We start from the raw sequence: 27872 nt of genomic DNA, 5'->3' as shown, positions 1-27872 counted from the left end.
TGAAGGGGTGTTTAAAATCCTCTATTTTCTTTATTAACCCCTTAGTGACGAAGCCTGTTTGCGCCTTAGTGACGGAGCCAAATTTTGGAAATTTGACATGTGTCGTTCAACGTAGCATAACTCTGTAAAGGCTTTACATATCCAAGTGATTCTGACATTGTTTTTTCGCCACATGTTGTACTTCATTTTGGTTGTAAAAAGAGACCGATATAATTTGTGTACATTTATTAAAAGCGCCAAAATTGGGAAAATTTTGAAAAAATTGTCATTTTTTCACATTTTCAACTGTAATATCTCAAATATGTCCAAACATACTGTACAAATTTTTGATAAGATATATATTCCCATCTGTTTACTTTATTCTGAATGCACATTTGAAAAACTTTTGTGTTTTTTTTAACCATTTAAATGACGTACAAATTTAACATTACTTTTCAGCATTTTGAGGAACACTTTGTTTTCCTGCAGCAAGCCAAGTTTGCAAATACTCATGAGTGTCAGAATAATAGATACCCCCACAAATGACCCTATTTTGAAAACTAGACACCTTAACGAATTTATCTAGGGGTGTACTGCCCATTTTGACCCCACAGTTTTTGAATGAATTCAAGCAAAGCAAAAAGGAAAAATATGTGATTTTCGTTTTTTTGGCAATTCTGTCATTTTAAAAACTGCTTTTTTGTACAGCACACACATGAATGAAGACTAGCACCCCAAAATAGATACCCCTGTTTGTCCAGTGTTCAGAGACATACCCATTGTGGCCCTAATCTTTTGTCTGGATGCACAACGGGGCCCAAAATGAAAGGAGTAGTCGGTGGCTTTCAGAACAGAAATTTAGCATGAAGGTGATTTAGGCCCCATTGCCCACTTGTAGAGCCCTTGAGCAGCCAAAACGACAGAGAACCCCCACAAATGACCCCATTTTGAAAACTAGACCCGCTTCCGAATTTATCTATGGGTGTACTGTGTATTTTTACACTACAAGTTTTGAATAAATCTAAGCAAAGCAGTAGGAAAAAATTACAATTTTCATTTTTTTGGCAGTTGTATGAATTTAAAAAATGTTTTTTTTGTACAGTACACATAGGGATGAAGACTTTCACCCCAAAATGGATACCCCTGTTTGTCCCGTGTTCAGAACCATACCCCTAGTGGCCCTAATCTACTTAAAGGACACATGGCTAGGCCTATAATAGAAGGAGCACCCGTTGGATTTCAGGGTACAACGGAATAAATTCCAGGCCCCATCGCCTACTTATAGAGCCCTTGAGCGTCCAAAACGATAAAGAACCCCCACAAATGACCCCATTTTAAAAACTAGACCCCTTAATGAATTCATCTAGGGGTGTACTGCGTAGTTTGACCCCACAGTATTTGAATAAATCTAAGCAAAGCAGAAGGAAAAATTACAATTTTCATTTTTTTGGGCAATTTCGTCAATTTAAAAACTGTTTTTTTTGTATGGTGTACATAGGAATGAAGACGTTCACCCCAAAATGGATACCCCCGTTTGTCCCGTGTTCAAAAACATACCCATTGTGGCCCTAATCTACTTACAGGAAACATGGCAAGGCTTATAATGGAGGGAACACCCGTTGGATTGCAGGGCACAACTGAATACATTCCAGGGCCCATTGCCCACTTGTACGGAATAAAAATTGACACCTTAAAAAAATATCCCCCCCCCCCCCGCCCACACACACACACACACCGCACACTTTTCGGCTTTCCCCAAATCTTAGATAAAAGTAATAATGTGAACTATGTAGTATTTCCGAAGACAGGGGTAATTACGGAGGCTGGTTGGGATGGGTACATGGGGCAATAAAACCGGGTATCCCCCCTCCTCTCATGCTTTTTGGGGGTATTTTGTGACCTCAGTGGCGAGTATGGGGTGTAAAAAGTGGCGCTCTGTGAGTCTCCATAAGCTTGATGAGGTGCGGCGGTCTCGCACAGAAGACACTCAACAAGCTGCTCCTGGAACTGCATGAAGGCGAACGTTCCCGGGGCTTCTTGTAAATTACGGATTACAGGTACCGGTCTGAATAACGGCGGGCTCACATGGCCGTAGGCGGAATCCGCTTGCGGAGGCCCGCAGCGAATCCTGGCTGTGACCCTGCGTACGGCCGCGTAATGTACTGCGCATAACTGCCTACTCACACAGGCGGTCATGCACAGTATATTTTTTTGTTGTTGTTTGTATTTCCCGTGCCATCGCTTAGCGATGATACGGGTACCCACAGCCCATATACAAGGTAGTTGCGTATATCCGCGACCATGGAGCACAATGGGCTCTATGTTGCGGATATTCGCGGTAAAATAGAACATGCTGCGTTCTCTTTTCTGCGAGTGGATTACGCAATTCCAACCCACTAATGTGAGCGGAATTGTGTAATCCAATGCGATTGATCTGCGTATTACCGCGGATCAGACTCATGCGGAATCCGTAATTCCTATCCGGTCATGTGACACCGAGCCATGTTAGATCGCTACCTTTTTTTCACGTGACCGGGTACTGCTCAACGAGGCCACCTGTCACTGCTCCAGGCTGTCGGCGACCGTTGGTCGCTGGGAGTAAGGAGATTTTAAGTTTCCTGGGCTCCCTGACTCCTGCGCATGTGTCTGGTGTTTTGCCGGCGGTCGCATGTGCAGAATCCGGCAAGGTTCATGAAGGAGGATCGCGTCGGGGTGCAAATACGGAGGCCTCCGGTAAAAAGTTTCATCTCCCCTCACCGATCGCATCGGTGAGGGGAGATGAACCTTCACCTTTTTTTTACTTTTACATGATCGCCATTATCCATTGTATAACGACGAACACGTGATCAGGAACCGCTCACCGCGGCCCCCCGTGAAATCTCCAGGCTCTCGGCTAAGTTTTGTAGCCCGGAGCAGGGAGATTTTAAATTACCACAGCTTTTGCGCATGCGCCTGCCATTGTGGCGACGGGCGCGTGCACAGAAGCTGGGGTAAGGTCCGCGGATAAATCCGCGGACCTTAGGTACGTCATTTCATCCTCCCTCGCAGATATGATCCGTGGGGGGAGATGAAACGCAAGCTTTTTTAACTTTTTTTAAACTTTTTTTTTTACTTTTACTTTTTACACTTTTGTCTTACTTTACATGATCACTGTCATCCATTGGATGACAGTGATCATGTCCCTGGTGACATCCCTCTGCTCCTGGCTACACATGGCAGCCAGGAGCAGAGGGATTTTGAATTTCCCGGGGCTCGAGCCCGTCTGTGCACGCGTCCGATGATTGACATCGGGCGCACATGCGCAGACGGGGATTTCAGGTCCCGGGACATCGGGACATCGCAGAGGACCCAAGGTGAGTATTTTCACCTCCCCTCATGGATCCGATCCATGAGGGGAGGTGAAACTACTTTTTTTAAACTTTTGTAACTTTTTCGGGATCGCCGCTATCCATTGGATAGCGGTGATCACGGGCCCGGGGACCGCTCACAGCGCTCCCCGGTAACACCTCCTGGGTCCCGGCTACCTTCAGGAGCCGTGAGCCAGGAGATTTCAAATTTCCCAGGGGCTCCCGGGCTTCTGCGCATGTGCCTGACGTCATCGTCTGGCGCGCACGCGCAGAAGGCCGGCGGCGGGCAGCTGAATATCTAACTGTTTGCACTGTTTTGTGCACTTTTTTGCGATCGGCGAAATCCACTGGATAGCGCCGATCACAATGCCGGGGGTGAATGCCCGCATCCTGGAATGACAGCTCCATGCTGTCGGCTACCTGCGGGCACCGACAGCATGGAGCTGTCACGTCCTCAGGCAAGTGGGCATTAATCCAAAGAGGATGCATAAAACTACGTCCTCTAGGATTAAAGCCCACTTGCTGAGGACGTAGTTTCCCGATGGGGCAGTCGTTAAGGGGTTAAAAGGGCTACAGCTCAACAAGAGGAAGAACTGCAAAACCCGTGTGCTGAACTCAAGAGTGTATATATTGGACCCCACTGATGGTAATTGCACCAGACGGTTGATGATGGGGAGAGAGAATTTACAGTTCTTAAAGGAGAAAGTGCATCGCAAACTCTTTTTCACTAAACAATCATTTTTCAAACTTGGCAACTACTCCAGTAAGCTTTTAGCTCATGTGGTTCGCCGAAACTCATCCTCTCCCCCTGCACAAAGGAAACGATCTAATGAGAAATCTATACTTACCCTATAGGCATTCTTAATCGAACGATTCAAACACTTTTATTGTGATTTATATCAATCCTGCATGGCTTAAACAGTTGAGGACCTTCAGTCTTACCTGAATATGTTCACGTTCCCCAGATTGTCTGTGGAGTATATGTCTCTACTAGACTCGCCGATCACTCTGAAGGAAATAGTGGAGACATTGTTTGACGTGGCTCAGGGTAAATAGCTGGGCCCGGATGACCTCCTGATAGAAGTCTATTTGCAGTATAGTGAAGTTTTACTTCTGCAGCTACTCTCTATTTGGAAAAGTGTTGTAGAAGGGTTGCTTACCGGACTCTTTTAATGATGTCACTATAGTGGACTTGTTGAAGCCGGTTTAAAACCCTTATTGTAAAATTCTTACAAAAGTATTAGCGAATAGGCTGAACTTGGTCATTCACAATATTACCCGCCCAGACCAGTTTATACCTGGAAAATCAAATTTTGATAATATCACATGAGTCTAGATGGTATTACAGACTGGAAACCTCAGCGGTACCTCAGGGGTCTTTGGACACTGCAAAGGCCTTTGACTCAATGGAATGGCCCTACTTGCTGGAAGTGCTAAAATGCTTTGGCTTCAGCAGTATCTTCATTAGATGGATTATGGAGGATGAGATATGCCACCTTAGTGTGAACCCAATTTAAATACCTGGGGGTGCTTGGTCCTAGGGATCACTTGTACTCATTTGATCTTAGTGTTGCTCCTCTACTCCCCATTCTTTAATACGTTCAGAACCTGGGGCTCCATTCCTTTGTCTGTGGCTGGGAGAGTAAAACTTATTAAAATGGTGCTTTTTTCCATTTTTGTTTTTTCCTCCCCCCTTTAAAAAAATCATAACTCCTTTAATTATCCATTGACGTAGCCATATGAGGGCTATTTAATGTACCATATAATGTACTGAAAACTTTTTAAAAATTCTAAGTGAAGAGAAATGGGAAAAAAAACGATATTCCACCATATTTCAGTGCGTCTTGTTTCTACGGCGCACAAACTGCAACAAAAATGACATGATAGCTATATTCTATGGGTCAGTACGATCACTATGATACCAAACTTGTATAGTTTTTTTTTTGCTGTACTACTTACCATATATACTCGAGCATAAGCCTAGTTTTTCAGCACATTTTTTTATGCTGAAAAAGCCCCCCTCGGCTTATACTCGAGTGAGGTAAAAAAAACCAAAACAACAAAAAAAAATCACAATACTCACCTCCCAGCCTGCGTCTGTGTCCCTGGTGCGATGGTTTCCCCAGCGGTGCGGCAAGCTGCTTTAGAATTCTCCCCGCTGTCATCTCTCTGCTCAGCTTTGGATTCCCCCACTGTCAGCACTGTGTAGGTAAGCGCTGTGATTGGATTGAGCACCAGCCAATCACAGCCGGCGCACAATGATTCACAGCCATTCAGTGGAGGACATCACTAAATGGCTGTGATTGATTTATTGAGCGCCGGCTGTGATTGGCTGGCGCTCAATCCAATCACAGCACTTACTTGCACAGCGCTGGCGGTGGGGGAATTCAAAGCCGAGCAGGGAGATTACAGCGGGGAGAATTGTCAAGCAGCTTGCTGTACTGTCGGGGAGACCATTGCCACGGTGACACAGACGTCGGCTGGGAGGTGAGTATTGCATTTCTTCTTACCTAGTATATACTCGAGTATAGCTAAGCTTATACTTGAGTCAATAAGTTTTACCAGTTTTTTGTGGTAAAACTTATTGACTCGGCTTATACTCGGGTCGGCTAATACTCGAGTATATACGGTATATATTTTTTTAAAGATTTTTAATTTTAAAAAATTATTTTTTGTCTCCATCTTTTGCGCACAATAACTTTTTTACTCTTCCGTCAATATAGTTGTGCAAGGGCTCATTTTGTGGGGGGACGTCCTGCAGTTTCTGTTGGTACCATTTTGACAAACTTTTTGATCGCTTTTTATTAGATTTTTTCTTGGCAACAGGGTGACCAAAAAAGCGCATTTCTGGCGGTTTTTATTTTCTTTACAGACGACGTTCACCGTGCCCAGTAAATAATGCATTACTTTGATAGAATGGAATTTTACGAACACAGCGATACCAAATATGTATTTTTGTTTTATTATTTAGATTTTTTATTGTAAATATGTCAAAAGGTTTTTTTTTTTGTTTTTTTTTAACTATTACTTAAAAAAAAAAAAATCAATAAAACTTTTTATTCTTATTTTCACTTTTTCTTTCAGTCCTCCTGGGGGAACAGAACTAGCGATGCTTAGATCACTTATTCAGTATGATAAATTGCTATAGCATTACATCATACTGCATTCTGACAGGCAGCCTATCAAGCCACCCCACGGGGATGGCTTGATAGGCATTCTGCCATGACAGCACTGGGGTCTTTCAGAAGGACCGTGGCTGCCATGACACCCGCACGGCTCCCACGATCTCACCGCGGGGGATTTAAATGCCGCTGTCAGATTTGACAGCGGCATATAAAGGGTTAACAGTCCCGATCGGCCTGGCTGCTGAACGGGGCTGTTGCCCGCAGGTGTCAGCTGTAATAAACAGCTGACCCTGCGATGTATGGAAGGAGATAGCAGCGATATCTTCCTCCATACACGTCCTGCAAGGGCAGGACGTAAAAAGGCTATTGCGTGGTCACTAAGGGGTTAATATTCTAATTCAACTAATTCTTTGCCACTGTAAATTCACTAATGTCCTCATTCATTTGGGGGAAATCAAGAGCAAGTACAAGTAGAAACATTGTAACGCCCTAAGGAAATGGCAGGTATGGCCCTTTCCGACTTTAAGCTGTATTATGCAGCAGGGCAGCTGAGATATCTAAAGCACTGGCTATTGGATTAGGGCTCACACCCACTTGCGTTTTTTTATCGCTGCGTTTTTTTAATGCGATTGTCAATAGGACTTTCTAATATTAAAAACACATCGCACAAAAATTGTAAAGCACAAACTTGCGATGCGTTTTTAACATTAGAAAGTCCCATTGACAATTGCGTTAAAAAAACGCAAGTGGGTAGGAGCCCTAAGGCCTCATGTCCACGGGGAAAATCAGGCCCGCTACGGATTCTACATGGAGAATCCGTAGCGGGTCCCTCCTGCCCCGCGGACATGAGGCATTAAAATAAGAATTAATAAGAATTAACTTACCCGCAGTGGGCCAGGCACGTCTTCTCTTCCTCACGGCTGGATCTTCTTTCTTCGGCCGGCGGATGTACTCGGCACGCCGGCGGCACATCGGCGGCGTGCCGCGCGCATGCGCCGGGCACATCCGCCGAGCCGAAGCAAGAAGATCTGGCCGTGAGGAAGAGAAGATGTGCCCGGCCTGCTGCGGGTAAGTTATTCTTATTTTAGGTCTCCTGCGGATCCGGACGGCTTCCATAGGCTTCAATAGAAGCCTGCGGGAGCCGTCCCCGCGGGAGACCCGCACAAAAATGGAGCATGTCGTGTTTTTTTACATGCTCCATTTTTTTAAAATTCCCTTTTATTGACCATCCGCGGGTATTTATCTACCCGCGGGTGGTCAATGCATCCCTATGGGGTGCGGATCCGCGGGCGGGAGAAGAGTTAAAATCCGCTGCGGATTTTAATTCTTCTTTTGCCCATGGACATGAGGCCTATGTCATTGCCCAATGTTGATCACCATTTGATGTACTATACATGGACAAACCTTGAACACAATGGGCTGTATTCTAGACAATTACTGTCTATTCATAAACTAGGCATCCAGGTATGGGATCTAGCCAAATGGCTGATGGGCTACAGCGGGATTCCAGCTGACACCCCTCTATGAGGTAACAGTGGTCTTCCACATGTTCTGAATCTCCCTGACTAGTGATATTGGGTGGAGCATGGTGTGACTTTGCTATCACATCTATTTGTTAGGCCTCGTTCCCACGGGTGAGAAAGTCGCGCGATTTTGTTGCGTTACTACAATGCCACAAATCGCATGTATGTGAATCCCATGCTTTCCTATGGGTTACTTCACACATGTGATGTTTTGTAGCATGCGACAACCCGACACAAAAACCTCACGGGTCCGGTGATATGCCCGCGACTCGAGAGGTTTGGTAGCCCATGTTTCCCTATGGAGCCTTCCTCTCTGTTGCATCGCATCGCACAAAAATGCGGTTTTTGTGCAGTGCGGTGCAACTTTGAGGGCTTTTACCCACTTGTGTTTTTTAACGCTGCGATATCACTGCGTTTTTAACGCGATTGTCAATATGACTTTCTAATGTTATAAATGCATCGCACAAAGATCACAAAGCACAAACTTGCAATGCTTTTTTCACATTAGAAAGTCCCATTAACAACTGCGTTAAAAAAACGCAGCAATATCGCAGCGTTAAAAAAACGCAAGTGGGTAGGAGCCCTGGCAGTAGCAAATCCTACTGTCAAAGCTATAATCTAAGCCCTAGCTGCAGAAAAAAAAATACACATGCATAGCCTTACAAGCGCTCTCCGACGCCGTAGCAGCTTCTTCCCACTGTTTCTCTTCATCATCTTTATCGAGTGCTGGCTGTGATTGGCTAAGCATCAGCCAATCATAGTCAGCGCTTCTAGGAGGCGAGGATTTTTCAATTCCCGGCCAGAAGAGAAGAGGATCAGTGCCGGGAAGAGCTGGACAGTGCGGAAGAGGTGATGTATACTTAAAAAAAAATGTTTTTTTTCAGCTATGGGTGATTTTTTGGGTAGGGCTTATATTTCAAGCCCCCCCTGCCCCGAAAATCCTCGCACATGTTGCTACAAGTGGTATTGCTGCAAGAAGAAGCAATGATATTGTATGGACCAGCGATTTTCTCGCGGCAAGGCCTTGTTGCCCGTGTGAACGAGGCCTTAGGGCTCACACCCACTGGCGTTTTTTTTCCTCTTGCACTGCGAGAGGAGCAAGTGAAAACATATGCCTCGCAGCGCAAGAAAAACGCAGTAATATTGCCAGTGTCATCAATGGGGCCAGCGGCAGCAGTGCTAGCCCCATTGGGAACATGGGGAGAATATCGCGGACTTCTGCCACAGGGGACCATGGGGATGAAGGAATGCTCTTCCGCAGCTGTCACAGCTGTAGCAGAAGTCCAGCATGCTATCCCATTGCTTTCAATGGGGTCGGCACTGCTGCCGGCCGCATTGAAAGCTGTGGTTTTGTGGCAACCACCGCAGCATGATTTTCGGGGAAGGGCTTGAAATATAAGCCCTTCCCTGAAAATCATCCCTAGCTGGTTAAAAAAACAAATAAAAAAACTTTACTCCCCTCTCCGCCGCTCAGACGCGTCCTCTGGCTGGCTCCCCTGCACTGCTGTCCAGCACTTTCAGCAGGCGGGAATTTAAAACTCCCTGCTCCTGAAAGGGCTGTGCTGATTGGCTGAGCGCTCAGCCAATTACAGCCAGCACTTAGCTATTTATTCATGTCCCCGCGGGGATGAAGGAAACTCCTGCCACAACCATGGGCAGGCAGCCTTCATGAGATCTTTATATTCCTTGGACAGCTGCAACAGGTACATGATATACCTTGATTTTTACAGGTTCCTTCAATTATGTCACACATTTTGTGCTCAGTATCCGGAGGCTCGTCCATTTATCGCATCCTACCCACTGTTCGGTAGGTTGCAAGAACCTAAACGGTTGATTTTACTTTCTTTACAGTTATCTTATTCAGTCTAAATCCTCAGTTCTGTAGTTGAAAGCAGAGGACAAATTAAGAGCCCTCATTCCCTCACTTAGTAATGAGGAATGAAATAATGCTGTGGAAACCCATTTATTGGTATTCCCAGCTGCCAACAATAAACTTGTTCAACTCTATAGAAATATATGAGAGGAGAACGCCAGAGAATTAAAAATTAACAGCAGGCAATTATGGTGAAGTAAGGAAAACACTCACCGGGTGCTCGGGTGAGACCAGACTTGGAGCATGGATCTCACCGGCACCGAAATCCCAGATGGCGTGTAGAAATTATGAAGCCAGATTCCTCATCCGTAGAGAGCCGCACAGCAAATAAACGTGTTAACCCTCAAAAGTTCCAGGGACTCGTCACGTAAATTTAAACAAAAGAAAAGAAAACAAATGCTTGCGCTCATGGAAAACAGGCACGATATTCAAATTGATTATATCATATTCAATTTATTACAATCCATTAAATAAGCTGAGCTACGCGTTTCCGTGACCTTCAGTCCCCTTTTTCAAGCTCAATTAAAACATAACAAAACAGACTATTTATACATAGCATTAAAACATATAACTCACTTGTCCATGTGCATTGGCGGTGCACGCCGTACTCTGAAGATTACTAGGCGGAGACTCCGCTCCATGGAATGATGTGGTGACGTCATCGGGGGAGACTCGATGACGTCACCACATCATTCCATGGAGCGGAGTCTCCGCCTAGTAATCTTCAGAGTATGGCATGCACCGCCAATGCACATGGACAAGTGAGTTATATGTTTTAATGCTATGTATAAATAGTCTGTTTTGTTATGTTTTAATTGAACTTGAAAAAGGCGACTGAAGGTCGCGGAAACGCGTAGCTCAGCTTATTTAATGGATTGTAATAAATTGATTATTATGATATAATCAATTTGAATATCGTGCCTGTTTTCCATGAGCGCAAGCATTTGTTTTCTTTTCTTTTGTTCAACTCTATATTTTGCATCAATACTATCTTACACCTCCTAGATTAGAGAGAATGTGCAGAAGACCCCTGAGGTGCGCTTCCTGGGCCTTTTGGATGCTGAGCAGTGGCAACACCATGTACGAATTTTACTCCGGGAAACACTGTTGCACACAAAGGCGGTGGCGATTACATTGATGGACAGGTGACCTCCAACTATAACTCAGCGGGGCAACATGGTCATCACTAGAGATGAGCGAGCACCAAAATGCTCGGGTGCTCGTTGCTCGAGTCGAACTTTCAACGGTGCTCGAGAGTTCGTTTTGAGTAATGAACCCCATTGAAATCAATGGGTGACTCGAGCATTTTTGTACATGACCAAAGCTCCGCTAAGGTTTTCATATGTGAAAATCTGGAAAACACAAGAAAGTGATGGAAACGACACAGATACGGATAGGGCAGGCGAGGGGCAACATGCTGGGCTGCATCTCAGGTTCCCAGGTCCCACTATGAAGCCACAATAGCGGCAAGATTGCCCCCCCTAACAATTTTTACTTCGGACAAACCCTCATTAGCAAGGCACACCTTAGCTAAGCACCACACTACCTCCAACAAAGCACAAGCACTGCCTGCGGGACACACCGCTGCCTCTTCTCCTGGGTTACATGCTGCCCAAACCCCCCCCTCCCGCACGACCCTGCGTCCGCAGCACACACTCCCTGCGCAGCCTTCAGCTGCCCTCATGCCACACACTGGCTGCATAGCCACACCACCCTCATGTCTATTTATAAGTGCGTCTGCCATGAGGAGGAACCAGAGGCACACACTGCAGAGGGTTGGCAGGGCCAGGCAGCGACCCTCTTTAAAAGGGGGGGGGGGGGGGCGATAGCCCACAATGCTGTACAGAAGCAATGAGAAATCCAATCCTGTGCCACCTCCTTCAGGAGCTGCAAACGTGGGCATAGCAATGGGGAATCCATGTGCCACACAGTATTCATTCTGTCAAGGTGTAGCATAGCTCAATCGACACCGCAAGGGGAAAGCCATCTGCACTCTGCCCCCTACCCAAATCAGTCAGTGTCTTTGTGCCAGACAGGTCAAACACCGCGATGGGAACTAAGTGGGCACCAACAGCATGGGTGGGTCCTAGGCAACCCAAGACATGAACAATTAATAAATCTAAGCGGCCAAACATGGCAGACTTGCACCGCGCCCACGACATAGGCCTCGGCCCACAGCTTCAGCAATCGTAGGCAGGAAGCGGACTTTCACTGCACCCAGGACATAGGCCTCTGCACAAACCCTCAGCAATTGTGGGCCTAGAGCAGACTCCAATGCTAGTGTAGCTTTGAACGTCTCATTAGCGCTGTATTGCTCCTGTAGTTTGTCCCAATGCAGTGCCCCGGATAGTAGAGCTAACGTCAGATTAAATACAGGTGGGCTTCGGCCCACACTGCATGCCCCAGTCAGACTGGGGTTTTTTAGAAATAGTCACAGGCAGGTACAACTCCGCAATGGGAATTCCGTGTGCACCCACAGCACGGGTGGCTCCCTGGAACCCACCGGCAGTACATAAATAAATCCCATTGCAGTGCCCTGCACAGCTGAGCTAATGTCAGATTAAATACAGGTGGGTTTCGGCCCACGCTGTATGCCCCAGTCAGACTGGGGTTTTTTAATTAATAGTCACAGGCAGGTATAACTCCCCTTTGGGAAGTCTGTGTGGAGTGGACCCACAGCATGGGTGGGTCCCAGGAAGCCACCGACAGCACATTAATAAATCCCATTGCAGTCCCCCGGATAGCTGAGGTAACGTCAGATAAAGTACAGGTGGGCTTCAGCCCACACTGCATGCCCTAGTCAGACTGGGGGTTTTTAGAAATAGTCACAGGTAGGTACAACTCCGCCATGGGAATTCCGTGTGCACCCACAGCATGGGTGGGTCCCAGGAAGCCACCGGCGGTACATAAATACATCCCATTGCAGTGCCCTGCACAGCTGAGCTAACGTCATATTAAATACAGGTGGGCTTCGGCCCACACTGCATGCCCCAGTCAGACTGGGATTTTTTATAAGTAGACACAGGCAGGTACAACTCCCCTATGCGAATTCCGTGTGCACCCACAGCATGGGTGGGTCCCAGGAAGCCACCAGTGGTACATAAATAAATCCCATTGCAGTGCCCTGCACAGCTGAGCTAACGTCACATTAAATACAGGTGGGCTTCGGCCCACACTGCATGCCCCAGTCAGACTGGGTTTTTTTATAAAAAGACACAGGCCGGTACAACTCCCCTATGTGAATTCTGTGTGCACCTGCAGCATGGGTGGCTCCCTGGAACCCACCGACGGAACATAAATTAATCCCATTGCAGTGCCTCCCTTAAAGGGGTTGTCCCGCGAAAGCAAGTGGGGGTATACACTTCTGTATGGCTATATTAATGCACTTTGTAATATACATCGTGCATTAAATATGAGCCAAACAGAAGTTATTCACTTACCTGCTCCGTTGCTAGCGTCCTCGTCTCCATGGTGCCGTCTAATTTTCAGCGTCTAATCGCCCGATTAGACGCGCTTGCGCAGTCCGGTCTTCTCCGTTTTGAATGGGGCTGCTCGTGCTGGAAAGCTGCACTCGTAGCTCCGCCCCGTCACGTGTGCCGATTCCAGCCAATCAGGAGGCTGGAATCGGCAATGGACCGCACAGAAGCCCTGCGGTCCACCGAGGGTGAAGATCCCGGCGGCCATCTTCACAAGGTAAGTAAGAAGTCACCGGAGCGCGGGGATTCGGGTAACTAATGTGCGTTTTTTTTTTTAAGCCCCTGCATCGTGTTTGCCTCGCGCCGAACGGGGGGGGGGCTATTGAATAAAAAAACCCGTTTCGGCGCGGGACAACCCCTTTAAAGCTGAGGTAACGTGAGAAGAAATGCAGGTTGGCTTCAGCCCACACTGCATGCTCCAGTCAGTCTGGGTAATTTACATAGTCACAGGTCGGTACAGCTCCGCTATGGGAAGTCTGTGTGCACCCACAGCAGGGGTGGGTACCAGGAAGTCACCGACGGTACATAAAAATATCCCATTGCAGTGCCGTCCTTAAAGCTGAGGTAACGTGAGAAGAAATGCAGGTTGGCTTATGTGTAATTTACATTGTGACACATTTGCAGTATGTGTAATTTACATTGTGACAGGTACGTAGAACTTCGCTATGGGAAGTCTGTGTGCACCCACAGTATGGGTAGCTCCCTGGAACCCACCAACGGGGTGGGTTGAGTAAGTGACAGCATATTAGCCTGCCATGGACAAGTTTGTCCTCCACAGCATTGTCTGGCTGCCGGCATATTTGTAGTTGCGCCTGTCCGACTGCGATTTTGCCGATGGCGATTGTGCCTGCCTTGTGGCGATACTGCCTATGGCGACCTTGTCTGTTATGAAGAGTAAGGGGTGTTGGATTTTTGGCTTTTTCAGTGAATTATTCATAACATTGCAGTGTGCCGAATAGCAAAGGTAACATGATATAAAATGCAGGTAGGCTTCGGCCCACACTGCATGCCCTAGTCAGTCTGGGTAATTTTTTTTTGGGCCATGTACGTTGAACACCACGATGGGAACACTTAGTGCACCCATAATATGCACCGACCCCTGTAATACTACTGTAGCAAAGGTATAAGCTGACCCCACTAACAGTTATGTTGCAGAAGTCGAGGGAGACCCTATTAACACTTCTGTAGTAACAGTATAGACGGACCCCAGTAACATTTCAGTAGCTGCAGTATAGGCAGAGCCCAGTATCAGTTACATTTCAGTAGTAACAGTATCGATAGACCCCTGCAACATTTCCGTAACCGCAGTATAGGCAGAGCCCAGTATTAGTGGGATTTCAGTAGTAACAGTATAGACAGATAGACAACACCTATGTGGAAAAGCTAGTATTTTCTGAGACAAGAGAGGGGCATTTGATTGCAATGAAAAGGATGTTCAAGGTACTGAAAGTCGGCACTCCTCCTCATCTCAAGCTGAAATATGGAAAGGCTTCATTCATATGTTTTCTGTTGTCCATTTCAAAGTGTTAGCAAATAGCAATCTAAGTTTCCGGCTACTACCACGGATCTTTCTTAGGAATTACCAAAGATGATCACAAGTAAAGGCCTCATCATCAGTCAGTCCAAAATCATTCAGGGAGTATGTGGTTCTCAACTGGCCTGCTTCCACCAAGGATCGGTGCCTGCTGCTACTCTGTCCCTTGCCCTGCAGGGATGCTGTGTTCTATAGTCACCTGTATTCCGACCTCAGCTGTACGCTTATCTTTGGACTTAGCATTACCAACAAGTTGGAAGCCACCATTGCTCTACCAGTCGGTTGAAAGCTTCAGCTAGGGATAACGGACTAGTACCGCGGTTTTATTTAGTTGGTTTTCGGAATGTGGCTAGGATTAAGTGGGGCGGGGGGCTTTCCTATTGTGTCGTTTAAGGTGAAATTCTTGGACTGCCGCCAGACGGACCACTGTGAAAGCATTTGCCAAGAATGTTTTCATTGTTGGAGGAGGAGGGGGATGTTTTTGAGGCATTACGTGTCCTGTGCACGTGTCCGTGGTTATATGCACCTTCCTAGTAACCGCGTAGCTGAAAAATTGTCGCGCCTGGGGACCTAGTAGCGCGGCCTCGACGCCATCATGTCTTTGGGAAGCCTCCATTTCCACAACCCTGTAACATAGCAGTAGCAGCAGTATATGCAGAGCCTAGAATTAGTAACATTTCAGTGGTAAGAGTATGGACAGACCCCAGTAACATTTCCGTAGCAGCAGTATAGGGAGAGCCCAGTATTAGTAACGTTTCAGTTGTAGCAATATAGACAGGCCCCAGTAACATTTCCGTAGCAGCAGTATAGGGAGAGCCCAGTATTAGTAACATTTCAGTAGTAGAAGTATAGACAGGCCCCAGTAACATTTCAGTAGCATCAGTATAGATAGAACCCAGTAACAGTTCAGTAGTAACAGTAGGGAGAGACCCCAGTAACATTTCATTGGCAGCAGTAGGGACAGACCTCAGTAACATTTCAGGAGCAACATTATAGACAGACCCCTGTAACAGTTACGTAGAAGCAGTATAGGGAGAGCCCAGTATTAGTAACATTTCAGTAGTAGAAGTATAGACAGGCCCCAGTAACATTTACGTAGAAGCAGTATGGGCAAAGCAGCAGATAAACATTTCCGTTGCAGCAGTATAGGGAGAGCACAGTATTTTTAACATTTCAGTAGTAGCAGTATAGACAGACCCCAGTAACATTTCAGTAGTGTAAGTATAGACAGACCCCAGTAAAAGTTCAGTAGTAACAGTAGGGACAGACCCCACATTTCATTTGCAGCTGTATAGACAGACCCCAGTAACATTTCATTTGCAGCTGTATAGCCAGACCCCTGTAACATTTCAGTAGTATAAGTATAGACAGACCCTAGTAACATTTCATTGGCAGCAGTAGGACAGGCCCAAGTAACATTTCATTTGGCAGCAGTAGGGACAGACCCCAGTAACATTTCAGTAGCAACAGTATAGACAGACCCCAGTAACATTTACGTAGAAGCAGTATAGGGAGAGCCCAGTATTAGTAACATTTCTGTAGTAGCAGTATACACAAACCAAGGTAACATTTCAGGAGCAGAAGTATCGGCAGACCGAAGTTACATTTCTGTTGCTGAAGTATAGTCAGACCCCTGTAGCATTACTGTGGCAGAAGTATAGGTAGGCAGAACAGAGTTACATTTCTGTAGCAAAAGTATAGGCCAACCCCAGACACATTGGTGTACCATGAGTGCAGGTGAAGCCCATAAAAATTACTTGGATTACATTGTAGGCGAGGGCCCCAAAAATTGGTGTACCGACAGTACAAATGTACCCCGGAAAAATTGCCCATGCCCAACCCAGAGGGCAGGTGAAACCCATTAATCGCTTACGCTTCACTTACTGTGGCTTAATTTGTAACTAGGCCTGGAGGCAACCCAGTTAAAATAAAAATTGGTTCAGGTGGAAGTTTCAATGCTTTAATGAGAATTGAAACGTATAAATATTGTTTACAAAAGTTATATGATACTTTTGGGCCACAGAAAAATTGCCCGTTCGGGGTGACTACGTGAGGTTTCAGGAGGAGGAGCAGGAGGACGAATATCATACACAGATTGATAAAGGTAAAGGTCCCCATTTTTTAGGGTGCTAGAGAACAATGCTTGCATCCACGGTTGCAGCAAAAATAATCTTTAGGTACCGCTGCTGTCCGCTAGTGAAGAAGAGAAGTCTGGGGAAATCTAGGCTTTGTTCATCTTTATGAGTGTAAGCCTATCGGCACTGTCAGTTGACTGGCGGGTGCGCTTATCCGTGATGATTCCCCCAGCTGCACTAAACACCCTCTCTAACAAGAAGCTAGCAGCAGGGCAAGCAAGCACCTCCAGGGCATACATCGTGAGTTTGTGCCACGTGTCCAGCTTTGACACCCAGTAGTTGTACGGAGCAGAGGCATCACAGAGGACGGTCGTACAATCGGCTACGTACTCCCTCACCATCCTTTTACAGTGCTCCCTCCGACTCAGCCTTGATTGGGGAGTGGTGACACAGTCTTGCTAGGGAGCCATAAAGCTGGCAAAGGCCTTGGAGAGTGTTCCCCTGCCTGCGCTGAACATGCTGCCTGATCTCCGCACCTCCCCTGCTACTTGGCCCTCGGAACTGCGCCTTCTGGCACTAGCGCTGTCGGATGGGAAGTTTACCATCAGTTTGTCCACCAGGGCCCTGTGGTATAGCATCACTCTCGAACCCCTTTCCTCTTCGGGAATGAGAGTGGAAAGGTTCTCCTTATACCGTGGGTCAAGCAGTGTGTACACCCAGGAATCCGTAGTGGCCAGAATGCGTCTAATGCGAGGGTCACGAGAAAGGCATCCTAACATGAAGTCAGCCATGTGTGCCAGGGTACCTGTACGCAACACATGGCTGTCCTCACTTGGAAGATCACTTTGAGGATCCTCCTCCTCCTCCACAGGCCATACACGCTGAATAGATGAGAGGCAAGCAGCATGGGTACCCTCTGCAGTGGGCGCAGCTGTCTCTTTCCCCTCCTCCTTCTCAGGCTCCTCCCCCTCCTCCTCAACGCGCTGAGATATAGACATGAGGGTGCTCTGACTATCCACCGACATACTGTCTTCCCCCGCCTCCGTTTCCGACCGCAAAGTGTCAGCCTTAATGCTTTACAGGGAACTTCTCAACAGGCATAGCAGGGGAATGGTGACGCTAATGATTGCAGCATCGCTGCTCACCATCTGGGTAGGCTCCTCAAAGTTTCCAAGGACCTGGCAGATATCTGCCATCCACGCCCACTTCTCTGTAAAGAATTGAGGAGGTTGACTCCCACTACGCCGCCCATGTTGGAGTTGGTATTCCACTATAGCTCTACGCTGCTCATAGAGCCTGGCCAACATGTGGAGTGTAGAGTTCCACCGTGTGGGCACGTCGCAAAGCAGTCGGTGCACTGGCAGATTAAACCAATGTTGCAGGGTCGCAGGGTGGCAGCGTCCGTGTTGGACTTGCGGAAATGTGCGCTGTCCCGGCGCACCTTGCCGAGGAGGTCTGGCAAGTGTGGGTAGCCTTTCAGAAACCACTGAACCACCAAATTAAAGACGTGGGCCAGGCATGGCACGTGCGTGAGGCTGCCGAGCTGCCGAGCCACTACCAGGTTACGGCCGTTGTCACACACGACCATGCCCGGTTGGAGGCTCAGCGGCGAAAGCCAGGGGTCGGTCTGCTCTGTCAGACCATGCAACAGTTCGTGGGCCGTGTGTCTCTTCTCTCCTAAGCTAAGTAGTTTCAGCACGGCCTGCTGACGCTTGCCCACCGCTGTGCTGCCGCGCGACACTGACTGCTGGCGACGTGCTGCTGCTCACATGTCTTGATTGAGAGGTAGAGGTTGCTTTGGAGGAGGAGGAGGAGGAAGGTTTAATGGAGGTGGCATACACCACTGCACATTCCTGCACCGAGTTGGGGCCCGCAATTCTGGGGGTGGGTAGGACGTGAGCGGTCCCAGGCTCTGACTCTGTCCCAGCCTCCAGTAAATTCACCCAATGTGCCGTCAGGGAGATATAGTGGCCCAGCCCGCCTGTGCTTGTCCACGTGTCCGTTGTTAAGTGGACCTTGCCAGTAACCGCGTTGGTGAGGGCGCGTACAATGTTGCGGGAGACGTGGTCGCGCAGGGCTGGGACAGCACACCGTGAAAAATAGTGGCGACTGGGGGTAGAGTAGCGCGGGGCTGCCGCCGCCATCATGTTTTGGAAGGCCTCAGTTTCCACAAGCCTTTACGGGAGCATCTCCAGGCTGATCAATTTGGCTATGTGCACATTTAAAGCTTGAGCGTGCGGGTGCGTAATGGCGTATTTGCACTTTTGCTCCAACGCTTCTGCTAGCGACAGCTGGACACTGCGCTGAGAGACATAGCTGGATGGGGCCAAGGACAGCGGAGGTGAGAGTGTGGGTGCAGGCCGGGAGGCAGTCGTGCCTGTGTCCTGAGAGGGGGGTTGGATCTGAATGGCAGGTTGGGGCACAGGGGGAGAGGTAGTGGTGCAACCCGGAGGCGGTGAACGGCCTTCGTCCCACCTTGTGGGGTGCTTGGCCATCATATGCCTGCACATGCTGGTGATGGTGAGGCTGGTAGTGGTGGCTCCCCGGCTGATCTTGGCGCGACAAAGGTTGCACACCACTGTTCGTCGGTCGTCCGCACTCTCAGTGAAAAACTGCCACACCTTTGAGCACCTTGGCCTCTGCACGGTGGCTTGGTGCGAGGGGGTGCTTTGGGAAACAGCTGGTGGATTATTCGCTCTGGCCCTCCCTCTACCCCTGGCCACCCCACTGCCTCTTCCAACCTGTCCTGCGGCTGCACTTGCCTCCCCCTCTGAAGACCTGTCCTCAGTTGGCTTATCAAACCAGGTGGGGTCAGTCACCTCATCGTCCAGCAGCTCTTCCTCCGAATCCTCTGTGCGCTCCTCCCTCGGACTTACTGCACTTACTACTGCCTCACTGATAGACAACTGTGTCTCATCATAATCATCGACCTCATCACCCACCGAAAGCTCTTGAGACAGGTGCCGGAAGTCCCCAGCCTCATCACTCGGACCCCGGGAACTTTCCAAAGGTTGGGCATCGGTCACGAGAAACTCCTCAGGTGGGAGAGGAACCATTTTTTCCCAATCAGCGCTGGGGCCCGAAAGCAGTTCCTGGGAGTCTGCCTGCTTTTCCGAATGTGTCATTTTCATGGAGTGAGGAGGCTGGGAGGAAGGAGGAGCAGCAGCCAGAGGATTCAGAGTTGCAGCAGTGGACGGCGTAGAAGACAGGTTGCTGGAGACATTGCTGGATGCACATTCTGCCATCCACGACAGGACCTGCTCACACTGCTCATTTTGTAATAAAGGTCTACGACGTGGACCCAAAAATTGTGATATGAAGCTGGAGACCCCAGAAACTTTCCTCTTTCCTACTCCCGCAGCAGCCGGCTGTGATTCACCTGGACCAGGAACTCGGCCTATACCTACACCCTCACTTGGAACTCCACATCCTCATCCACGTCCTCTAGCCCTACCCCTACCCCTCAGCATAGTGGATTATGAACAGAGCAGACACACAGCTGTGTAAAACGTTTACATTCTTATTGGCGTGCAGTTGGACTGAGACAGCGCTTATGTAACGCAAACTGTAGCCAGGAAAAACATAATTCAGAAGACTGCAAACACGCCTAGCTGTGCAATATGCAATACTCATACTCCTGAGCTCACACCAGCCACGCAGTGAAATGCAGAGAGTCACAGCTAGCCGTAAGGATTTTCCTTTTTTTTTTGGTAATTTTTGTGCAATGCAATGCAATGCAGGCTAGATTGCGGCAATGTGAGTTTCCCTGTATGGGGGTCTGTCACCGTGCGTGCAATTTACAGCAGACACACAGCGGTGTAAAAAATGTTTGAATTGTTATTGGCCTGCAGTTGGAATGAGACAGCGCAAACTGCAGCCAGTAAAAAAAAAAAATTCGGGGGGGCGTGGCCTGGACCATGAGGAGCTAAGTCGCACATAGCAGGAGCTCCGTCCTTCCCACGCCAAAATAAGTAAGAAAAAGGCATCCAGACCTGCCAGAAATAGCCCAAAAGCAGGAATGGGCAAGAAGAAGAGAGGAGAGCACACCAGGAGGCAGAGAAGAAGACGCGGGACCGCTGGATCGTTTTATCATGACCGCCGGTGAGCGCCGCAAGCAGCAGGAGGACAACGGCGGGAAGCGACCTCCAGCGACACAGACGGAGGAGAGAAAAGGGAGAAGACGCCGGCCAGCAGAGGACGAAGACCCCGGTCGGAGCGACAACTCCCCGATCCAGGCGCCAAGGGGAGCACCGCACGCAAGCCCGCCACCATCTGCAGCCCAGCCGAGCGGAATGGCGCCGGAGGAAAGCGCGCGAACACCCCGAACCGCCGGACACCCACCACGAGCCGACATCGAGCCCTAGCTGCCCCCCGACATCAGACAGCAAGTACTCACCATCCCCGGCGGCTGCGGGGCGCCCGGGGCCGGAGCCGCAGAGTGGAGAGGCCCCGCCGGAAGTGCGCGCACGGCCGCCATCTTCTCGAACCCCGAGACCGGAAGTACGCGAACGGCCGCCATCTTCCTCGACCCCGAGACCGGAAGTGGGGAGAGACCGGGACGCGGCGGCCGGGAGGACGGCGGGGAGCAGCGAGGACACCCGGGGAGCCGCAGAAGAGCGCACAGGTACAGGGGCGGGGAGCCACATTAACCCCTTAACCCCCACTGAGAACAACCAGACACCCACAGGGGGAAGGGGCGCCGAGGGACATAAGAAGGGGCAAGCAGAGGCCTTTAAGCAGGCACATAAGCCCCTGGAGCTCCCCCAGGAAAGTGAGGAGGAGGGAGCAGATCCCTCAGGATCACCACCAAGGCCCCAGGGAAATAAGGGGAAAGAACCCCCCATAGACCCCAGAGACTCCGAGTGGTGGGCCCCCCCCATCAAAAGATCATGAGGGGGGAGCGCACATGAGACAAGGGGCGAGGAGGAAAGAGCTGCCATGCACACCTACGCCCCAGATAAGGGGCAACAACAAACACTCTGAACGACATACTCCCGCAACTGCAATCTCAGCTCAGCAAGACACACCAAGGCCAGGAAAGAGCAGCATGAGTACAAAATCGCATCAACCCCAGAGCGATGCCAGCAACCAGATACAGTCGTCTGAATCAGACTCGGACGATTGGAATTGGAAGGAACACCTCCGATCCATTCCTACTAAAAGGGACTTAGACAACCTCTTTGCTCAGTTTGCCTCATCCCAAAAATCCGCGCTACAGTCCCTACAAAAAGAAATCCACCAGATGGGACAACGTCTCCTGGAAACAGAAGAGACACAAGAACAAGTGTTCCACCGAATAGACGAGCATCATGACGTCTTATGTGAACACGCGAGCCAAATCGCCGAGTTAGCAACCCAATTAGATGACATAGAAAATTGCCATAGGCGTAACAACTTGAGAATACGGGGACTAAGCGAGGAAGTCGAGAACAAACACCTGGAGGCCTGGGCACAGAAATGCTTTGGCGATCTCCTGAACAGAAACCCGAACAACCCAATCAAAATGGACAGGATCCACAGGGCGCTGGGCCCTAGATCAATAGATCCTGCAAGACCACGAGACGTGGTGTGTAGGATCCACTTCTATAAGGAAAAAGAGGAGATCCTACGTCTGCTCAGATCCAAAGGCCCGATAAAATTCGGCGACAGGAACCTACTTATACTACCAGATTTATCCAAAAGAACGCTCCAGCAACGCCGAGCATTGAGACCCCTACTGTCAATCCTCAAAGAAAAAGAAATTCCATACAGATGGGGATACCCATTCCAGCTGATAGCAGGCACCGGGCAAGAGACAGTTATATTTAGATCACTAGGCGACTTACCCAGGTTCCTCACAACATTGAAACTTCCGATGGTCTCGCTACCAGAATGGCAGAGAACAAGCGCACCGACTCCACAACCCCCCCGAGACCAGTGGCAAGTAGCTACCTCTAAACGTAAACAGCCACAAAAGGATGATAGGTTTCGCCCACCAAGAGAACATCCCAAATGAGTCCGGCGTGACCAAAGACCTGCATGAAGCCCTACCGAACCCCGAACGACATCAGCGGAAGAGAGGACCCGACGAACCCATCATACATAAACACCGCCCTCAACGACAAGTCCGAAAACCAGAGAGAAAGTCTCGGCCCGAAACGCATAAAGACCGCGGAAAGAACTATTAAAACTACCATACAGAGGCTGACTATCCACACCCCCAGAAAGGACATAATATCATAACGGACCTCCAAGCAAGATCATAGACACCCAATTGCTCTTCCACATGTTGAACCTCTTTGTTGCAATCCGTCTGCTCTCCTCTCTTTTCATCTCCAAATGCGCCCCTCCTAGGCGCAACGGGAAAAGGGGACCTCTCTGGGCTCTCCCAAATAATAACAAACTCCTCTCACCTGCTCTAACACTCATACATGCACTCAACACATCCCCCTGATTTCTATACCTTTCCATGCTTACTATACCTATCCGTCCCTCTCATGCTTCTCTCGTGAAGGTCTGGATGCCCACCATAATGTTTCACAACAGATATGGGGTGGGGAGGCACGGCTCGTGGACTTGACTCACCCAGCCTCCCTCCCACTAGGGACCGCAGCATCACGTTGCTGCATAGACGTCAGTCGTCTATTAGTTCTAGAAGGTTTACCACATCGGATTACGACAGTAATAATTGTTTCGTTATTATTAATGTTCATATGTGGCTTTAAGTTTTTCCTCCTCCCCGCCCTGATCCACCCTTATGTTTGGCCCCTATCCCCCCCCCCCCCCAGCTCCAGGCGACACCCATGGGTAAGACACAGGGCCAAGATGCCCGCACAATATGGTCAACTCACAACATATTCCAATGGCTAATCTAACAATATGCTCCTTCAACGCAAAGGGCCTTAATTGTCCCAACAAGCGCAACCAGGTGCTGTACAGGCTCCACAGGAAAAGGGTGCTGATAGTAATGCTCCAAGAAACACATTTCCCGCGTACCGGTACGCCGGACTGCAGTAGAAACAAATATTATACTAAATGGTTTCACTCCACGCACCCTGAAAACAAAACCTGTGGGGTCTCTATAGCCCTGCACAAGTCATTAGCCCCAGAGGTGCTGGCACAGAAGTCAGATGAAGACGGACGGTACATATTCATAAAGATACTTATTGCTAACAAAATTTTCACAATTGCCAATATGTATTTTCCCAACCAAGGACAGGTGGGGTTCGCCTCCAGAGCTCTCCGGGGACTCTCAGACTTTGCAGAGGGGACTCCGATCGTGTTAGGAGGAGACTTCAACATGTGCATGGAGCCCCGACTGGATTCCTCCACGGGACGTTCAGCACTATCCAAAGCTGCTATCCGCAAGGTACAAAAGACACTCGTGAGTATGGACTTGATCGACCTATGGCGCATCCTCCATCCGGGTAAGCGAGATTATAGTTTTCACTCCACAGCGCACAACTCGTATAGTAGGATTGACTATGTATTCATTTCACATGGTTTGCTCGACGGGGCCCCTAGGTGCTCTATGGACATATTCCTATGGTCGGACCACTCTCCGATATATGCGTCCCTGGGCTCGGGGGACAACACGGGGGGAACACGTACATGGCGTCTTAATGAGAACTTACTTAAGGACACCGCATGCCTGCACGACATTAAGAAGACGATAGAAAACTTTAAAAAAGATCACGAGTCAGACCCCACCAGCGCCCCAATAAAATGGGAAACTCTTAAATGTGTGTTGAGAGGAGTTTTCATCTCACACAGTGCGAGGATCAAAAAAGACCATACCGCGCGCCTCACCCAATTAATAAAAGAACTCAACTCAAAAGAAACCTCCAATAAAGCAGCCTCTTCCACTATCCTCCAAGCGAAGATATAGGAACTCCGGCATAAAATATTAGATATCTTGGACCAAAAAGCTCTCTGCAGAAGAGACAAATTGAAAGCCGGATACTATGAATATGGTGATAAGAGCGGCAGCTGGCTCGCCAGAGCATTACACCCAAGGGCGACCCACCCGCACATACACTCTATTAACTCCTCAGGGGGCGGGCGGGTTTACTCCCCACAGGAAATATTGGAGGAATTTAGACTATTTTACTCCAAATTATATAACATACGCGAGCCGGGGACCGAGACAGAATATCAGCATACGCAAAAAATAGCGGAATATCTGGACCTCTACGCCCCCGGGTCCCTCCCACCGGAGGAATCCGAGGGACTAGAAAGAGATTTTGAATCAGAGGAGTTCAGGCGGGTACTCTCAGAAATTAAAGTAGGGAAGAGCCCGGGCCCGGACAGGTTCCCCCCGAGATTCTATAAAATCTGCGGAGACCTGATTATAGACATGATGCTCCAAGCATTTAACGAGGTATCCGGGGGATGTCCCTTCCCACCCCAGGCCCTCCAGGCACACATAGTTCTGATACCCAAGCCAGGAAAAGACCCCCTGTCGTGCGGCAGCTACCGACCAATCTCACTCATCAACTGTGATCTAAAATTTTTTTCCAAAATGATAGCTAATAGATTGAATCCTGCAGTCCCCCGGATTATTCACGGGGACCAAGTGGGTTTCGTCTTGGGGAGAGAAGCAAGAGATAACTCCGTAAAGACCCTGGTCCTGATCGATCGGGCTAGAAGGGAGGGGACACCATTATGCCTGCTGTCTGTCGACGCCGAAAAAGCGTTCGACAGAATCAGCTGGAAATTCTTAGAAGCAACCCTCCGGAAGGTGGGACTTGGCCCCAGAGCAATAGCATGGATAATGGCCCTTTACCATCGCCCCTCGGCACAGGTCAGGGTCAACGGCAAGCTGTCAGCCCCATTTGAGGTCGGGAATGGCACGCGACAGGGGTGTCCTCTATCCCCCACCCTATATATTCTGGTTATGGAGGCACTTGCAAAAGCCATCAGGAATAATCCATCAATACGCGGAATACAGAGCGGAAAGGAGCAACATAAACTATCACTATATGCGGACGATCTCCTGCTGTATGTTACCGAACCCCGCATAGGCTTCCCCAATATTATGCAAGAGTTTGCCACCTTTGGTAAGCTCAGCAACTATAAAGTAAATGTCCAAAAGTCGGTAGTTCTGAATATTACGATCCCACAACAAGAAGCCAGGAACATAGCCACAGCTCTCCCGTTCCATTGGGGAAGAGACTCAATCAAGTATTTAGGGATCCAGATCCCACCCGATCCAACTCAAATATACAAATTAAATTACAAGCCCCTGTTATCAACTCTGAAAAGAGATCTGGAGGGATGGGCAGGAGGGTCACTGTCATGGTTCGGTAGGATGAATGCAGTCAAAATGGATGTCCTTCCACGGCTCCTATATATATTCCAAACCGCACCATGCAACCCCCCGAAAATCTTCTTTGACAGATTGAGAGGTCATATACTTCGCTTCATATGGAGAGGAGGATCTAAAAGGCTTAGTTACAAAAGCCTAACCAAACCAAAGTCCAAAGGGGGGGTAGGTCTCCCTGACATACATCTCTACCATAAAGCCACAATCGGTACCCCAATACTAGATTTATACCACCACAGGTCAGATAAATTATGGGTGCAAATAGAAGAAGAGAACAACACCCTCTTACCAAGAGGGGCATTCTGGATTCCGAAAGGGGTTAAGGAGGGAAAAGTGGAGACCTCGGCCCTGATGGTCACTCTCCTGGGGGCATGGAGGGGGGGATGCCGGACATCCATCCCGGGTGCCCTCACCCCATTAGTAGGAAACCCACAGATCCCGGCAACCCTGGACACTCGTAGTCTGGGATTCTTGCCCTGTGGAGCGGAAGCAAGGGTGGGGGAGGTACTGGATGCTCAGGGCCTCCACGACATGGCGAGCTTACAGGGGAATGGGGGGACTCCCCCGGGCTCATGGATGCAATATTTGCAGGTTCGCAGCTACTTGGGTAAGATAAGACCTGAAAGAGGGTGGAACCTGGACCTCACACCCTTCGAGAAACTGTGTGTCATGGAAGAGGCACCTAGACATACTGTGTCATTATTATATAGTCAAATACTAGAAGAGCAAGTAGGTGACCACACCCCCAGGTGGATTACCGCTTGGGAGGAGGCACTGGGTCGATCCATCCCCGGAGAGCTCTGGAACAAGGCATTCCAATACACCCACAAGATGTCGGTGTCTAGTAGGTTGCAAGAATTGAATTTTAAAATCTTATCAAGGTGGTACATGACACCGGAAAGACTCCACTCTCTCTTTCCAGCGACGCCAGACACTTGCTGGCGATGCAATGGGGGAGTGGGTTCGATGCTACACATATGGTGGGAGTGTCCCATGATTACACCCATATGGAAAGACATAGAGAAGCTGTACGAGAAGGTGAGCAGGGAACCATTGTCCCTGACGCCGGAGGCGGCACTATTGTCCGTCCCCCCACCCGGCACCCACTCACTTAAAAAAGGCCTGTTGAAATTTTTCATTATGGCCACAAGACAAGTAATTCCCAGATTTTGGAAACAGGACATCGAAATTCCTAGATGTGCGTGGGTGGGGGCGATGGACGAAATCGAGCGACTAGAGAAACTGAGGACATAGGACGACATAACTAGACACGAGAGCTTTCATCGCACCTGGGCGGTTTGGATAAGCGCACGCAACTCACAGTCATTCACTAGGTGGCTGCAGAATGGCAACTATGAGTGATGGCCCACACCATAAGTGGTAAAGCTAACCAGGGGGTCCAACCTGGAGCACCCCCCCGCCCCCTCCCCTTGACCCCAACCTCCACATCCTACCCTTCCCTCTGCCCTTGTCTGTCAAGTAATAGAATGTAACAATTATATCTTAGTGGTTTTTATAAGTTCTCTTTTAATGGTTACAACAATAAGATGTGAAGTGGAATTCACGATTCTATCAGTTCTTGACATTATAAAGTTATATATATACTGTAAAATCAATAAAATATATTGAAAGAAAA

This window comes from Eleutherodactylus coqui, chromosome 13 (assembly GCF_035609145.1).
Source record: "Eleutherodactylus coqui strain aEleCoq1 chromosome 13, aEleCoq1.hap1, whole genome shotgun sequence".
Classification (NCBI taxonomy): Eukaryota; Metazoa; Chordata; class Amphibia; order Anura; family Eleutherodactylidae; genus Eleutherodactylus; species Eleutherodactylus coqui.
Note: the sequence above shows the minus strand (reverse complement) of the source record.